The sequence below is a fragment of the Microcebus murinus genome, chromosome 15 (assembly GCF_040939455.1).
Source record: "Microcebus murinus isolate Inina chromosome 15, M.murinus_Inina_mat1.0, whole genome shotgun sequence".
Lineage (NCBI taxonomy): Eukaryota > Metazoa > Chordata > Mammalia > Primates > Cheirogaleidae > Microcebus > Microcebus murinus.
In genome coordinates, this window is record NC_134118.1 from 21250320 (window position 1) to 21263929 (window position 13610).

General features: G+C 36.9%; 1 long non-coding RNA gene across 1 annotated transcript; it reads left to right on the forward strand.

The window, feature by feature from the left end:
* Positions 1-4426: 4426 nt before the first annotated feature.
* On the forward strand, positions 4427-13389 carry LOC105865135 (uncharacterized). Its single transcript, XR_001151350.2, has 2 exons — positions 4427-4716; positions 13014-13389. It is a non-coding gene; the product is annotated as an uncharacterized LOC105865135 (long non-coding RNA).
* Positions 13390-13610: the final 221 nt, after the last annotated feature.

Here is a 13610-nt window from a genome sequence, read left to right on the forward strand (position 1 = left end):
GGTCCCAGAAAGTGAAATACACCCATCACTTGTTTTGTAAATAAAGTTTTATTGGAACACAGCCTGACTCATTTATGGATAGTCTGTGGTAGAGTTGACTATTTGAAACAGAAAGCATATGGCTCACAGTACTAAAAAGATTGACTTTCTGGCCCTTTATGAAGAAAGCTTGCTGCCCTTCAACCTCAGAATATGCACAATCTCATCATCCTGTGGTTCATCACTCTCCCTGTATACAGTGGCATAGCATTAGAGATATGAATCACACAATTTAACAAATCTGAAATTATTGCATTAACATCCTTTGATAAATGATAATGCCAAAACCAAACTGTTTCCAATACAAGTTATATTGAATTGATTAAAAAGATTATTCTACAACTAGGAATTATTTGCACTGGTACTTGAACATGTCAGTGAAAGTCATACTTTTTATGTCTCCAATTTGTTATAGTGAAATACTACAAATTATATAAAGGTTATGATGTCTGTAATATTTTTGTTTACATTGCTTAGTTTCATAATTTTGAATTCTTAAAACATTTTTCTTTGAACTCTATAGCATCCTCCCTTTCTACTTCTCTTTATAGGAAATAATTCTAATGTATGTAGTAGGCATTACTTGCATTAATATTACATAAAATAGATATCAGAGCAAAGAAGAATTCCTAGAATGAAAAGGTTCATCTTAAAATGATAAAGGGGCCAATTCATCCAATGGACATAATGACCCTAAACATTTATTTGCTAAATATTTTTGTTATAACAATAGAGCCACCCTAGCTTTCCTTTGATTAGTGTTAGCATGATACATATTTTCCTATCCTTTTGCTTTTTCTTAATATATATTTAATGAATTTCGTCTTGGTAGCATATAGTTATATCTCACTATTAAAATCTAATCATATAGTCCTTGCCTTTTAACTATATTCCATTTATATGTGATGGAATTATTGAAATGGTTAAGTGCGAATCTAATGTTTTGCAATTTGTTTTTTTCACTTGTCTCATCTTCCTTTATTCCTTTTTGTTTATTTTCTGCCTCCTTTGAGGTTATTTTTTATGATTCCATACTATTTCTTTTTGGGGGCAATTAGTTGTAATTCTTCATTGTGTAATTAATATATAGTGTATACTTTGAGGTTTAAAGTATACATCTTTAAGTTATCACAGTCTGTCTTCAAGTGATATACAAATTCATGTGTACTATAAGAAATATAAAACTGGCCGGGCGCTGTGGCTCACGCCTGTAATCCTAGCTCTTGGGAGGCCGAGGCGGGCGGATTGCTCAAGGTCAGGAGTTCAAAACCAGCCTGAGCAAGAGCGAGACCCCGTCTCTACTATAAATAGAAAGAAATTAATTGGCCAACTAATATATATAGAAAAAATTAGCCGGGCATGGTGGCGCATGCCTGTAGTCCCAGCTACCTGGGAGGCTGAGGCAGAAGGATCACTCCAGCCCAGGAGTTTGAGGTTGCTGTGAGCTAGGCTGATGCCACGGCACTCACTCTAGCCTGGGCAACAAAGTGAGACTCTGTCTCAAAAAAAAAAAAAAAAAAAAAAAAAAAGAAATATAAAACTGTATATTTCCATTTCTTCTCCTCCAGCCTTTATGCTTTGTAACTAAGTATTTTGCTTTGACATTTGTTATAAACCATTGTACACATTTTATTGATTTTTCTTTAAAGAGCAGATTATTTTTGAAAGAGAGTTAAATAATTTTTATAGGGAGCTTTATATGTACCTACATTTTTACCATTCCCAATATTCTTTATTGCTTACAGGTTTCTATGTTTGAAAATACTTTATTTAATCCTTGTTTTTGAAAGATGTTGTCAATAGGTAAATAATTTTAGGTTGATATTTTTCTCTTTTCATACTTCTAGTTTGCATTATTTACAATTAAAAATCTAATATGTTACTTATCTTTGTTGTTGTATATGTAATGTGGATTTCAACCCCACCCCAGACTGGCTGCTATTAAGATTTTCTTTTTATCACCGACTTTAAGCAATTTGATTCGGATGTAACTTGGTACAGTTGTGATTGTTGTTTCCTGTCACCTGCTCTTGAGGTTTGTTGAATTTCTTGAATTAGGGGATCTGTAGTTTTCACCAAATTGCAAAAAACTTCCAATTATTTCTTCAAATATTCTGTCTATACCTTGATTTCCTTTCTTTCAGGGACTCTGATCACATATATATCAATTTTTTTAAGCCTTATCTTTTTTTTTTTTTTTTGGTGAGACATAGAGTCTCACTCTGTTGCCTGGGCCAGCGTGCAGTGGTATCATTATACAATGCCTGGGTACAAGTGATCCCCTTGCCTCAACCTCTCAAGTATCTGGGACTACAGGTGTATGACACCATGCTTGACTAATTTTTTGATTTTTTGTAGCGATGGCATCTTGTTATGTTGCTCAGGCTGGTTCCGAACTTCTGGCCTCAGAGATCCTTCTGCCTTGGCCTCCCAAAGAGCCAGAATTACAGGCATGAGCCACTGTGGCTGGCCCATGCCTTTATCTTTTATCTCTTTTATTTTAGATGATTTCGATTGCTATGTCTTCAGTTTCACTAATCTTTTCTTCTACAATGTTTAACCAGCCACAAATCTTCTCCAGTGGATATTTTTATCTCAAATATTGTAGTTTTGTATTGTACCAATAATGGTACAAGTTCAACTTATATTTTCTGTGTCTGTACTTAACGTGCTCAATCTTTTCTCTAGCTTTTTGAATATATGGATTACAGATATAATAGCTGTTGTCACGTCCTTATCTACAAATTATGTCATTTGTATTATTCTGGTTCTTTTCATATATTATTTTTGCTTTATTTTCTTTTTCTTTCCTTATAAGGAAATAAAGTTGCTAAAACTTTCTCTGCGAAAGACCTGATAAACACTGTAGGGTTTGTGAGTCATTTGATGTGTGATAAGCACTCAACTCTGCCACTGTAGGTAGGAAGCAGCCATAGACAATATGTATGTGAGGCATGGCTTATGATAAATTGACTTTTTTGTTCTAGTGTTTCTTTTACTAAAAGATAACAGCCTCCTTGGCATTAAATTATATTTTTAATGTAATAAGAGTACTATATCACCCGTCTTTTGGTTCATATTTTACTGATACATCTTAATTATTTTTTTATTTTTAGACAACATATTCTTGTATCTTTTTTCAAAACAATACATCATTAGTCTCTACCTTTTAACTCATATATTTAACCCATTTATTTTGATAGTTAATTACTATTATAGTGGGTCTTATTTTCCATGTAAACTTCACATTTTTTTTCCTTTTCTTCCATCTGTGCTTTCTATTTGATAGACTGTTATTTATCTTACTTAAAATTTATAGGCAGCATTTTTTTTTTTCATTATTATGGTTGGGTGTCCTTCCCCGAAAGACTCATAATCATAATTATCTTCTTTTAATCCTTCCTTAAACTTATGTGCACACACACACACACTACATACACATACATTTAAGAATTTTATATATCTTTGTTCTAACAACATAAGTAACTTAATTTTCCCAAGAGGACATGCTCCTTGACAAGACAAATAACTTAATTCACTCTCATTCCTCATGTTCCCTACCTCGTCAGACTGAATGATGTCGAATTTTAGTTCTGGCTATTATAAATATGCTTCTTTATTTGGTCTAAATTTTTTCCCTTCCTCTCTCTTTCCCCCCAAAGCCCCTGATTGTCAGTCTTTGCCAACTGTCTTACCACAATGTTTGATCATTTTACTTATCTTTTCCATCATCTTCTGGATTTGTTCTTCTCTAATTTTATTTCTTCTTCTCAAATTCTATTCAATTGGGGTATTTATTCCTTCTCTTGCTTTCTATTTAGCAGTATTCAGAATTTTCTCTTTATCTTTTATATTCTTAAATTTAATTATACTCTGTCTAGGTGTGTGTTTTTCATTATCAATCTTATTTGATAGTCAGTGGTCCTTCTAAATTAAAGATCTTTCATCCTTTTTTTTAATTGTAAGAAATATACCTAAATTTTTATATATAATATTCTCATGTGGAATTTTCTGGGATTCATTCTTCTTCTTTCATGTGGTTAATATTTTCTAATATCTAATAACTATAGTTACCATTCTACTTATAATTCTTAATCTGTCAGGTCTAGTAATTCTACTTAAGATAGTATGTGTTGTCCAGTTTGTGCTTTTTCTTTCAGATAATTTTAGGCTTTAGCATCTAGTTGTTTTGGTGAGTGAGTTCATGCTCCCCGGAGTATCAGCTACTCTCTTTCAGCAGGATCTCTGTATAGAAAAGATGGTCTGGAGTTCTGCAATGTGTTTTGGGTAAGGGCCAGAGGCCAGGCTGCAGTCTATGTGAATTTGGGCGAGTTTAAAAATAGAGGCAAGGTTGAGCTCCTGGGCAGAGTCAGAGAGTTCCAGGTACCACAGAACCTCTGTGGATTCCAGGCTGTTAACTGTCACTCCTCCAAGAGTTTCATCTGGTCAGTGATTCATGTCTCACTTTTAATGTAATCCAGGAATGGAGGAGGCAGTTTCCCTAGGTTGTTATCCATCAGTGAGTGGGAATTTGAAGAGGGAGGAGGTGGAAGGGCAGCTGGTCAGTCTCCACTTGTTTTTAAGGATCCATCACCCAGGCAGGGCCTTCCGGCTACCTCAGTATTACCTCAGAGACACTGAAACCTCCCTTACGAATTAATAAAAAAGGGGTACAAGGTGAGAACTGTGGCAAGGGCATAGTTAAAAATAAAGCACAAGCCTGGCTAAAAATAATGATAATAATTAGCCACTGTCCCCGCTTGCTTCTCTGTAATTGCCACTCTGGAGCCACGTAGCTGGTGGCCATAAAGATTCTTAGCTTTCTCCACAGATAACATCACCTTTTTGAAACGTAGGGGTAGTTTCTGAGATATCTGCCAGGTCCCACACCCCAGTGGAAGGGCTGACCCACCCCGCCCAGCAGCCTGCACTGAAGAACTGACTCCACTGGTCTTGTGACCCCCACCCAAGAACCTGGTCAGGAAAGAAGACAATGTCTATAACCCTAAGGTTCTGCCCCAAACCCAGCCAATTAGCAGATTCAATTGCCTCTGCCAAACTGTCTTTAAAAACCCTGTCTCCGAAATCCTCAGAGAGGTGTATTTGAGAAATTTCTCCCATCTCCCTGCTTAGCGCTATGCAGAATCAACTCTTTCTCTGTTGTAAACCCTGCTGTCTCTCCTATTGGCTTCCTCTTGGGCAGCAGGCAAGCGAACCTGGTGGGCAGCCACAACACCGCACTAGGGGTCTAAGCTGCTGTAGCAGATTTTTTGGTAAATGGGAATGAGATGATTGTCTAAGGACAATGTAGGGGAAAAGCAAATGCACAGTTTATAAGGTTTCTCTCCATTTACTCTTGTTGAAGACATGATTTTTTTTTTTTTTTTTTGAGACAGAGTCTCACTCTGTTGCCTGGGCTAGAGTGTCTTGGTGTCAGCTTAGCTCACAGCAACCTCAAACTCCTGGGCTCAAGCGATCCTCCTGCCTCAGCCTCTCAGGTAACTGGGACTATAAGCATGCGCCATCATGGCCAGCTAATTTTTTTCTTTTTCTTTTTTTTTTTTTTGTTTATTTGTTTGGCTAATTTCTTTCTATTTATAGTAGAGACAGGGTCTCGCTCTTGCTCAGGCTGGTCTCGAACTCCTGAGCCCAAGCAATCCTCCTGCCTCGGCCTCCCTGAGTGCTAGCATTATAGGCGTGAGCCACAGCACCTGGTCTAATGTTTGGGAGTCTTTCCTAGGAGGAGGCAACCCCCTACCTTTTCTACGTGCTGCAATTATAGACAGTTTTTGATTTTCTCAGGGCCTCCTCTTGGCCTTTTCAAGGATGTTTTTCTGTAGTGACAATATTACAAGGTTGATTTGAGGAAACCGAGTCAGTAGTACAAACCAGTCCACCATTTTGTCAGGAACTGGAACTCTCCAGTCAGTCGTTTTGCTCATTTTAATTTGCTTTTATTTTGTTTTATTTATGTAGCTCAAAACCATTCTCCCAACATCAATCTATTTGTGTAGTTGTCTGCTTAAGGGCTCTGACACAGTCACTGGTATATTCACACCACATTATAGCTTTGATAGTTTTGTGCCAAAAAGTGGGGTCCATTTGAACAAGAACTATATTAGGTTTAAATTCTTGTCTTTTAAAGCGAGGGAAAATAGAAGAGCTTTAGATGGTTTCCTGTTTCCGGATCTCTAATTTACTAGAATGCTCTCCTGATAGTAGTTCAAGCTGACAAAAGAATATACTGTAGTGTAAAAATAGTTGAATTACATTTTTCCCTCCCCCCTTCAATTTAGGGACATTTTCAAAATTAGGCATCAAAATGCAAAAACACCATAAAACAAATTAACATGCAGACATTACTACTTGCTCAAAGTCTGTACAATTTTAATTCTAAACATTTCTAAGAACTCTTCTAAGATGGCATGTATTTTTTTGTGAAGGGAGGTGGAACGGATAATTTGAATTACAAAAAAGCCTTGATAACCCCCCACACATCAATTTACCTGTGAACAAAAAGATTCACACTGAGAAAATGGGACTTGGGACTATTTGATAAATTACTATAGACTACTTGAATATTCCATTAGCAAAATAATAGCTCATTATGGAACCTCAGAAGAATGTAGCATAATTACAATAGTACTATCCTCCCTTGGAGTTTGGGAGGAATGCAAATTTTAAAAATGATAGCTATTTAACCAATGTTAGAGGGAAAATGCCTGAAAACAAACTGAGAGATTACATAATTTCTGAAATTCAGTGAAGGTTTTGTAGTTTCTACCAGCTTTAATTAGTTGAATGTGTTTTTATTAAGTGAAAGTTATTCACATTCTTGAACCCGTATAGATGCCCACATGCATACCATGTGATAGCAATGATGGAATTGCCTTAGTTTCTGCTAAACTTTTTGTAAACTAGACCTGCAAATTCAAATATATTATTTGAGAAGTGATGGCATGTTCACACTCTCCGTACTAAGTGAGAATATTTTGGGAAGGTGATTATTGCTTCTTAAAAGTAGAAGAGGTGCTAAAGTAGATCAGAAGAGGGGCATATGGAAGGAAGGAATGGAGAGTCATAAAGGAGGAAAGAGAAGGGAAAATGAAATAATGAAAGGAAGTCTAGTGTCCAACTTATAAACATGGTGACTTTTATCTAAGAGCTGAAGTACGAAATAATAACAAAATCGTCAAAGTTCATGAACTAAAGAATGTGTAGCAAGTGTTCTATTCTTACCAAGCCAAATGATATATAAATGAATAAACAAAACTAATTTTTCTTTAACAATTTATCTTCATTTTTTTCAGACATTAGATGTTAATTGTGACATTCAGTAATCCACCTGGGAAAAGCTAATCTGTGCTAATCAAGCCATTTAATCTCTTAAAGTTAAAAAGTTGCTTTAAGAAAATAAAAGGTATAATTATTAACTTAAGCCACAAGAGCACAAATCAGACTAAAAGGAAGACTGGATTCAACATGTGGTTTTTACTCCTTTTGTAAAGCTGGCATATTTGCTTAAATTTAGAAAGTTTGCAAAATATTTCTTAGCAAGAAGTTCTCGGTGAATGTTATATTTAATGAGCAGGAATATTCATGCCTAAACCACACTGCTATGTTTAAAGTCTAATGTCACTGTGAAAATGAAGTTTGCAAAGCCCAAAACTTGCCCTGAAATATACGTTTGTCCAGGCTCCATCTTTGTGTAAAGATCACCAGAGACAAAGCCAACTTGCAGAATGATCAAGGAGAAACATCTACATATATTCAAAATAACAATACAGAACAGTTGTGCTTATCAGCATGCCTATGACAGCTATTCAAACATCTTAACTAATAGGGTAAACACAGGACCTTATCTGATTTATTCACTGCCACACTGTCAAAGCTAGATCTTGGTAAATAGAAAATAAATATTTACTAAATTAATATTATAAAAATACATGGAATAACACATTGCAGTAAGACCGTATGCATGTTTTTTCACTATGTAGCCACTTTCCCATTGTGTTTTGGCAATCAGTGGCATGGATAGTCTAAACTCATGACTAAATTTGAAAGGTTTATACCATTAGGGACAAATTAACTTTCTAAATGATGATTCTCTTGGACAAAATTAAAATATCCTCTTCAACACACATATGCAGTCTTATGGGAACTAGTGACTAAGAATATAATTAAAGAAATAAGATTTGTTTGAATAACCTATAAACAGAAAACCAAACATGACTTATTTAGCATTCATCTGTGATAATAGGAGTTGAAGATTCAAGAAGCAACTTTTTGTAATATGTAGTAATTTCCCCAGAATAAATATTTTTCTTAATTAACATTGCTTGGTTGAAAAATCATTCTAGAAGATTGAATTTCCAGTTCTGGGTAACATGGAGTAAACACTTCTCATCTTTCCAATTGAAAGCAGCGATAAAACTTGGGCAGAATGTATGGAATAGTTATATGTGGACTCTGTAAAATAAACAGGAGCAAGAGGATTGGAGGAGACAAAGATCAGAATTTCATAACTCACTAAGCCAGCAGTGAATTTTTCTTTCTTTTTCTTTTTTTCTTCCTTTAACACAGAAATCTGAGTGAGTGCTATGGTAGAGACAAAGAAATCTCCAGGAGAAGCCTGGCTTCAAAAGCCCCAGATGGGAACTTATCACCCCCTGAAACAGTGAGATGCCCAGGCCCCCTCCTCTTTTCTTTCTGTGCCAACCTCCCCACCAAGGGTAGGAAATCTGTGGCCTTGGGACCACATGTGGCCTTCTGGATCCTTGGGTGTGGCCTTTTCACTGAATCCAAATTTTATAGAACAAATCCTTTAATAAAGGGATTGTTCTATAAGTTTGGATTTGGTCAAGGGGCCAGACTTCCGGATCTGAAGGGCCACGTGTGGACTGAAGCTGCAGGTCCCCTACTCCTGCAAGACAAATTAATGTAAAAAAAAAGGGGAAGACTTTCTCTGTGTTTCCAATAGCTGCGATTCCAAGAGGGCTGGGCTAATCCTCATCACTTGTCTTCTCTCTTTATTCTCTGGCTGCTTAGCACAGTTTGTAGGCAGAATCTTCTCTAAGCAGTCTTTTTCCAAATTTGGGGAGCTGTCAGTTATGATTCCTCCAAATATTTTTTTTTCTTTTCTCCTCTCTTTTTGCCACTCTAATGATACAAATGTTAGACCTTTTGGTATTGCCCTACAGGTTCCTGATTGCTCTGTTGCTCTGTTCATTAGTAATTGTTTTGTTTTCTGTTTTTCTTTTTTAAAAATTTTTAAATTTTTTTAAGAGATGGAGACTCACTCTGTTACCCAGGCTGGAGTGCAGTGGCATCATCATAGCTCACTGCAGCCTTGAATTTTTGGGTTCAACTCATCCTCAGCCCTCAGCCTCAGGAATATCTGGAAATACAAGTGTGCTCCACCATGCCTGGCTTAATTTTTTTATATGTATTTTTCTCTCTGTTGTAGAGATTGTATAATATCTACTCATCCGTCTTCAAGTTTACTGACTTTTTCCTCTGCCAGCTCCATTCTGTTATTATACCATCTTACAAGATTTTTATTTCAGTTACTATATTTTTCATTTTAAAATTTTCCAGTTAGATCTTCTTTATGTCTTCTCATCTCTTTGCTGAAATTTTTGAACTTTTATTTGTTTCAAGGGTGTTTCTGTCATCCTTTGTATTAGAGAAGTCTTATAACTGCTTTAAGGTTTTTGTCAGATAATGCCAACATCTATGCCATCTCAGGGGTGACCACTGTCGATTCTTGTATCCCAGGCAAGTTGATAATTTTCAGGCTCTCTGTGAGCGATTAACTTCAAGTTATATGGTTGGTATTTTAAGCACTATGTTGAGTCTCTGGGTCTTACCAAAATCCTATAGAGAATGTTTATATTTTTGCTTTAGTGGCAATGAATGTAATTGAGTCAGGTCACAAGTTATTACCAGAATTTTTTGGTCAATTTGGTTTTCAAATCCTTTGCAGCATAAGTCCAATCTGTCCCACATGTCCCACCTGCAGCCAGCCTGGGACCTGGGCAGTGGTCTATTCAGCTCTCGAAGACTACACACTCTGTTGAGGCTCAGATCCATGCACATGCAGCTCAAAGTGAGCACAGGGGTTCGTATACAACTAAAAGGAGTTGCTTTCTCAGGCTCTTACCTATCTCTGAAATCTCCCCAGTACTTTCTGGTTCCTTTAGTCTCCTTTTATCAGTCTTCTGGCTATAAATCTAAGACCTAGTATATCCTGCTTGGCTTCACACTTTCCTTGACTGTACCCACATCAGGAACAAGGGGAGAGATGGGGAGGGAGAGGTCAGCAGGGGAAGTAACACCATAGCTCTAAGATTATGTGGGCGCTGAGGCACTAGAGAACACGGCAAAGGAAAACAAATGGATTTCCACACTTTCTCTGAGCATTGGGTGATCCTTTTAGCACTTCTTGAGCCAGAGCCAGAGGGCTTCCTGGATTTTTGTGTGTGCCAATGATCCCTCTGGTTCTCAGGCCACCATGAGTTCAGGCAATGGAATTCCAGAGCTGTAAATAATTGGTGGACTGAATTCTGTTCTTCTGATTCAGTCTACCTGCCTCTATTTCCAATTCAGAGTCCTCAAATAGCTGCATCAAGCACATTCCTTCCAGGTGCATCATTTTCTGGCTGCATTCAGTGAGAGAGATGATGAACTAGAGTGTGCTCTATCCAATCTTAGCCAGAAATACCCCCCCACCTTCTCTTTAATTTCCTGTGTATCCATCTATCCATACATGGGAATGGCTTAGATTTTTAATCAACATTGTATTTTGGCAGCCTTATTAACTGTTTAGGTTAAAGCTTCTTAATCCCAAAGTTAGTTTCAGGACATTTTTAGTATAAGATATTAGAGTTATAATGGGGTAGTTTAGGAGATTAAGTTAGTTAAATATTATGCATAAATGTTCAGTTGTATTTTTTTCATCTTGCTGTGGAGATAAAGATTTAGACCCATGATGAGTTTCATTATTCCGAATGAATCTGTGTTTTAAGGAACATAGCAAACTTAACTACCTACCCACTGCATACTTCAATCCCTTTGATCATGTATGCTTAAGGGGCAATCATTCTAGGTTGAATTTAGAAATACTGCTTTATAAGGCAGTCTGATTGCTATGAAATTCTTCTTGAAATTGAGACAAAATTCTTTTTTTTTTTTCGCATTTTCAACTCAGTTTCCCCTTTTCTACCTCTTTGGGTCTTAAAGAAGAAGGCTTTAAAAAAATTATTTAATTTTATTTCCCAAACAGGAAAGCCCTTTAAATATTTGAAGACAGTTTAGCTTTCTCCACCTAAACATTCCTGGTTTCTCTGAAAGATTTTCCTATAACAGTCTACAACCATATTTCTCTGGGTGGTCTGCAGGCCATCTGTTGCAGAATATCCTGAGGTTCCTATTAAAAAATGCCGATCTTTAGGTTTCACCTCAGATGTACTGAATCAGGCTGTTGGATTGGAGAACTGTTGCTCTGTGCTGTTGGAGTTGGGCCCCAGCTGGGCTCAGTGTCAACCTCCACTGTGCTCCTTTTAACTGAGTTTTCTCTGCCCATCAAGTGAATACCAGTGGGGAACTCACCCTTAGAATCTCAAAAGTACTGTACTTTAAAAATGTTTCCAGAAATTGGCAAGGGCATATGCCTTGGGATTCCTGTATTCTCTGATGGATAATACAATTTGTAGAAAGCAATGCAGTGAGAGCCAGGATCTCTGAGAATCTGAGATACTGAAGTTGCCAGTGTAAGGGACCATTTATGGGTCAAAAGGACTAATTAGGGAGAAAGAGAACTAGAGATGTGGAGCTTGGTAAAGTGATTTTTGTTGTGTTTCCATGTGGGCTCACACACTAAGTTGGTGGAGTCCATTCCTCCAAAGGAGAGAGTCAGGAAAAGTTGAGCTCAAATTATTTCTTTGGGTCCTGATGGAAATCTTTTTGTACACGTTTTGATCTTCAACCACAAAGAAGTGGCAGCTCTTTGGAAGATGGAATTTTCAGCCCAGTTTCCCACTAGATTTAACTGCAAGTTAAAAAACAAAATACCAGTGACTAGGCTCCATGTCTAGAGATTCTGATTTAGTAGATCTGGAATAAGGCCAAGAAACCCATTTTGTTTAACCTCTCCAGGTGATTTGAATATGAATCTAAGGCTAAGAATTGCTCCCTCAAATAATTAATATAGATCTCCCTTTTGTTATTCATCCGTCAAAAGTGATGTAGAGACTTCCAGCTAATTGATAACAGAATCATAAAAAGCCTAGTAACTTATTTGGGAATAAAACTCCTCTCACTTAATCCAATGCTTTTGAAAAAAAAAAAAATTCAGTTTGAATCTCTAGAGAGAGACATGTTTGAATTAATTGAGGAAAATCTCTTTGCAGCAGAGAATAAATAAAAGGAAATGAGTGAAGTCCAGAGAGAAAAATCCTTCACTCCGCTTTAGAGTTAGTAGGATATAATGAAAATCAGTCACTTATTTTTAAAAAATACTTTTGTTTCACTAACCTGTTTTATAGTTAGCCCTCTTCTCCTACTATTCAGGCCACTAGAGCTAAGGAAACTGCAAGCAGTGAATGTTTTTGGAGGTATAAGCTAAACTGTATCATAGAACATTTCAAAAACAAGTAGTTATTATTCATTCTGCCCCAAGAAGCATATGTGTAATTGGGATTGTGGGCCCAATCTCTTTAGCTTAAAATACAACTCACATGTTTTTCTTATTTTTCACTCACTGCATATTCATAGATAGTGGTTTTTCCCTCTTCTGAAAACAATACACTTTAGCAAAACCACATTATAAACAGTCTTGACCTTCTTTTTTCTTTTCTTTCTTTTTTTTTTTTTTTTTTGCCTGCAAGAATCAACTTTCACAGCTGTTGTGTTTTGTGGGCCAAATCAAAGCTAAGAGAGGTTTTGTAGTTTCTGAAATGTTCCCTTCTTTCCAGAAAGAAACAAGAAATCTTGGAATGACTGAGCCACTGCCAAACAGGGACAGATCTTGCAAGCCCTGCCTCCCCTCCCATCTCTCAGGACTCAGCTGATTGAAGGAGGCCACCTGTTCCTAGGCACCGACTTTCCTTGTAATCAAGAAATAACAACCACATAGAAGAGAAGAACCTCTTTGTTGGTTCTGGTGCAGTGTCCTGGAATTTGTGGTGCAACCAAACATGAGTGAACTTCAGCTGAAATGAATGCCAAGAACAGAGGAGGCATGTTAATGGCCAGCTTTCATTTTTCTGTTGTTATTACCATCTGTATGTCTATTGATATTTGAGTAACTACTTCACGTTATGCAGCTATATAAAGAGTTTTTTCTCCCTCTTTGGAGTTTCAGCGTTTTATTGTCATGAAAAATCTTTTAAAGGAAGATATTCCAGTAGTAACAGTGACTTGTAGAAAGGGTTTTTGTGAAGGGTTAGCAGTGTGGGCAGCAGGACGTGACCTAGGCTTGGCCAATTATTAATACATGTTTCAGCCTGGGAATTTTAATCTGGAGCCAGTGATGGGGAGGGGAGTAGAGAGAGACAGAGAGAGAGAGAGAG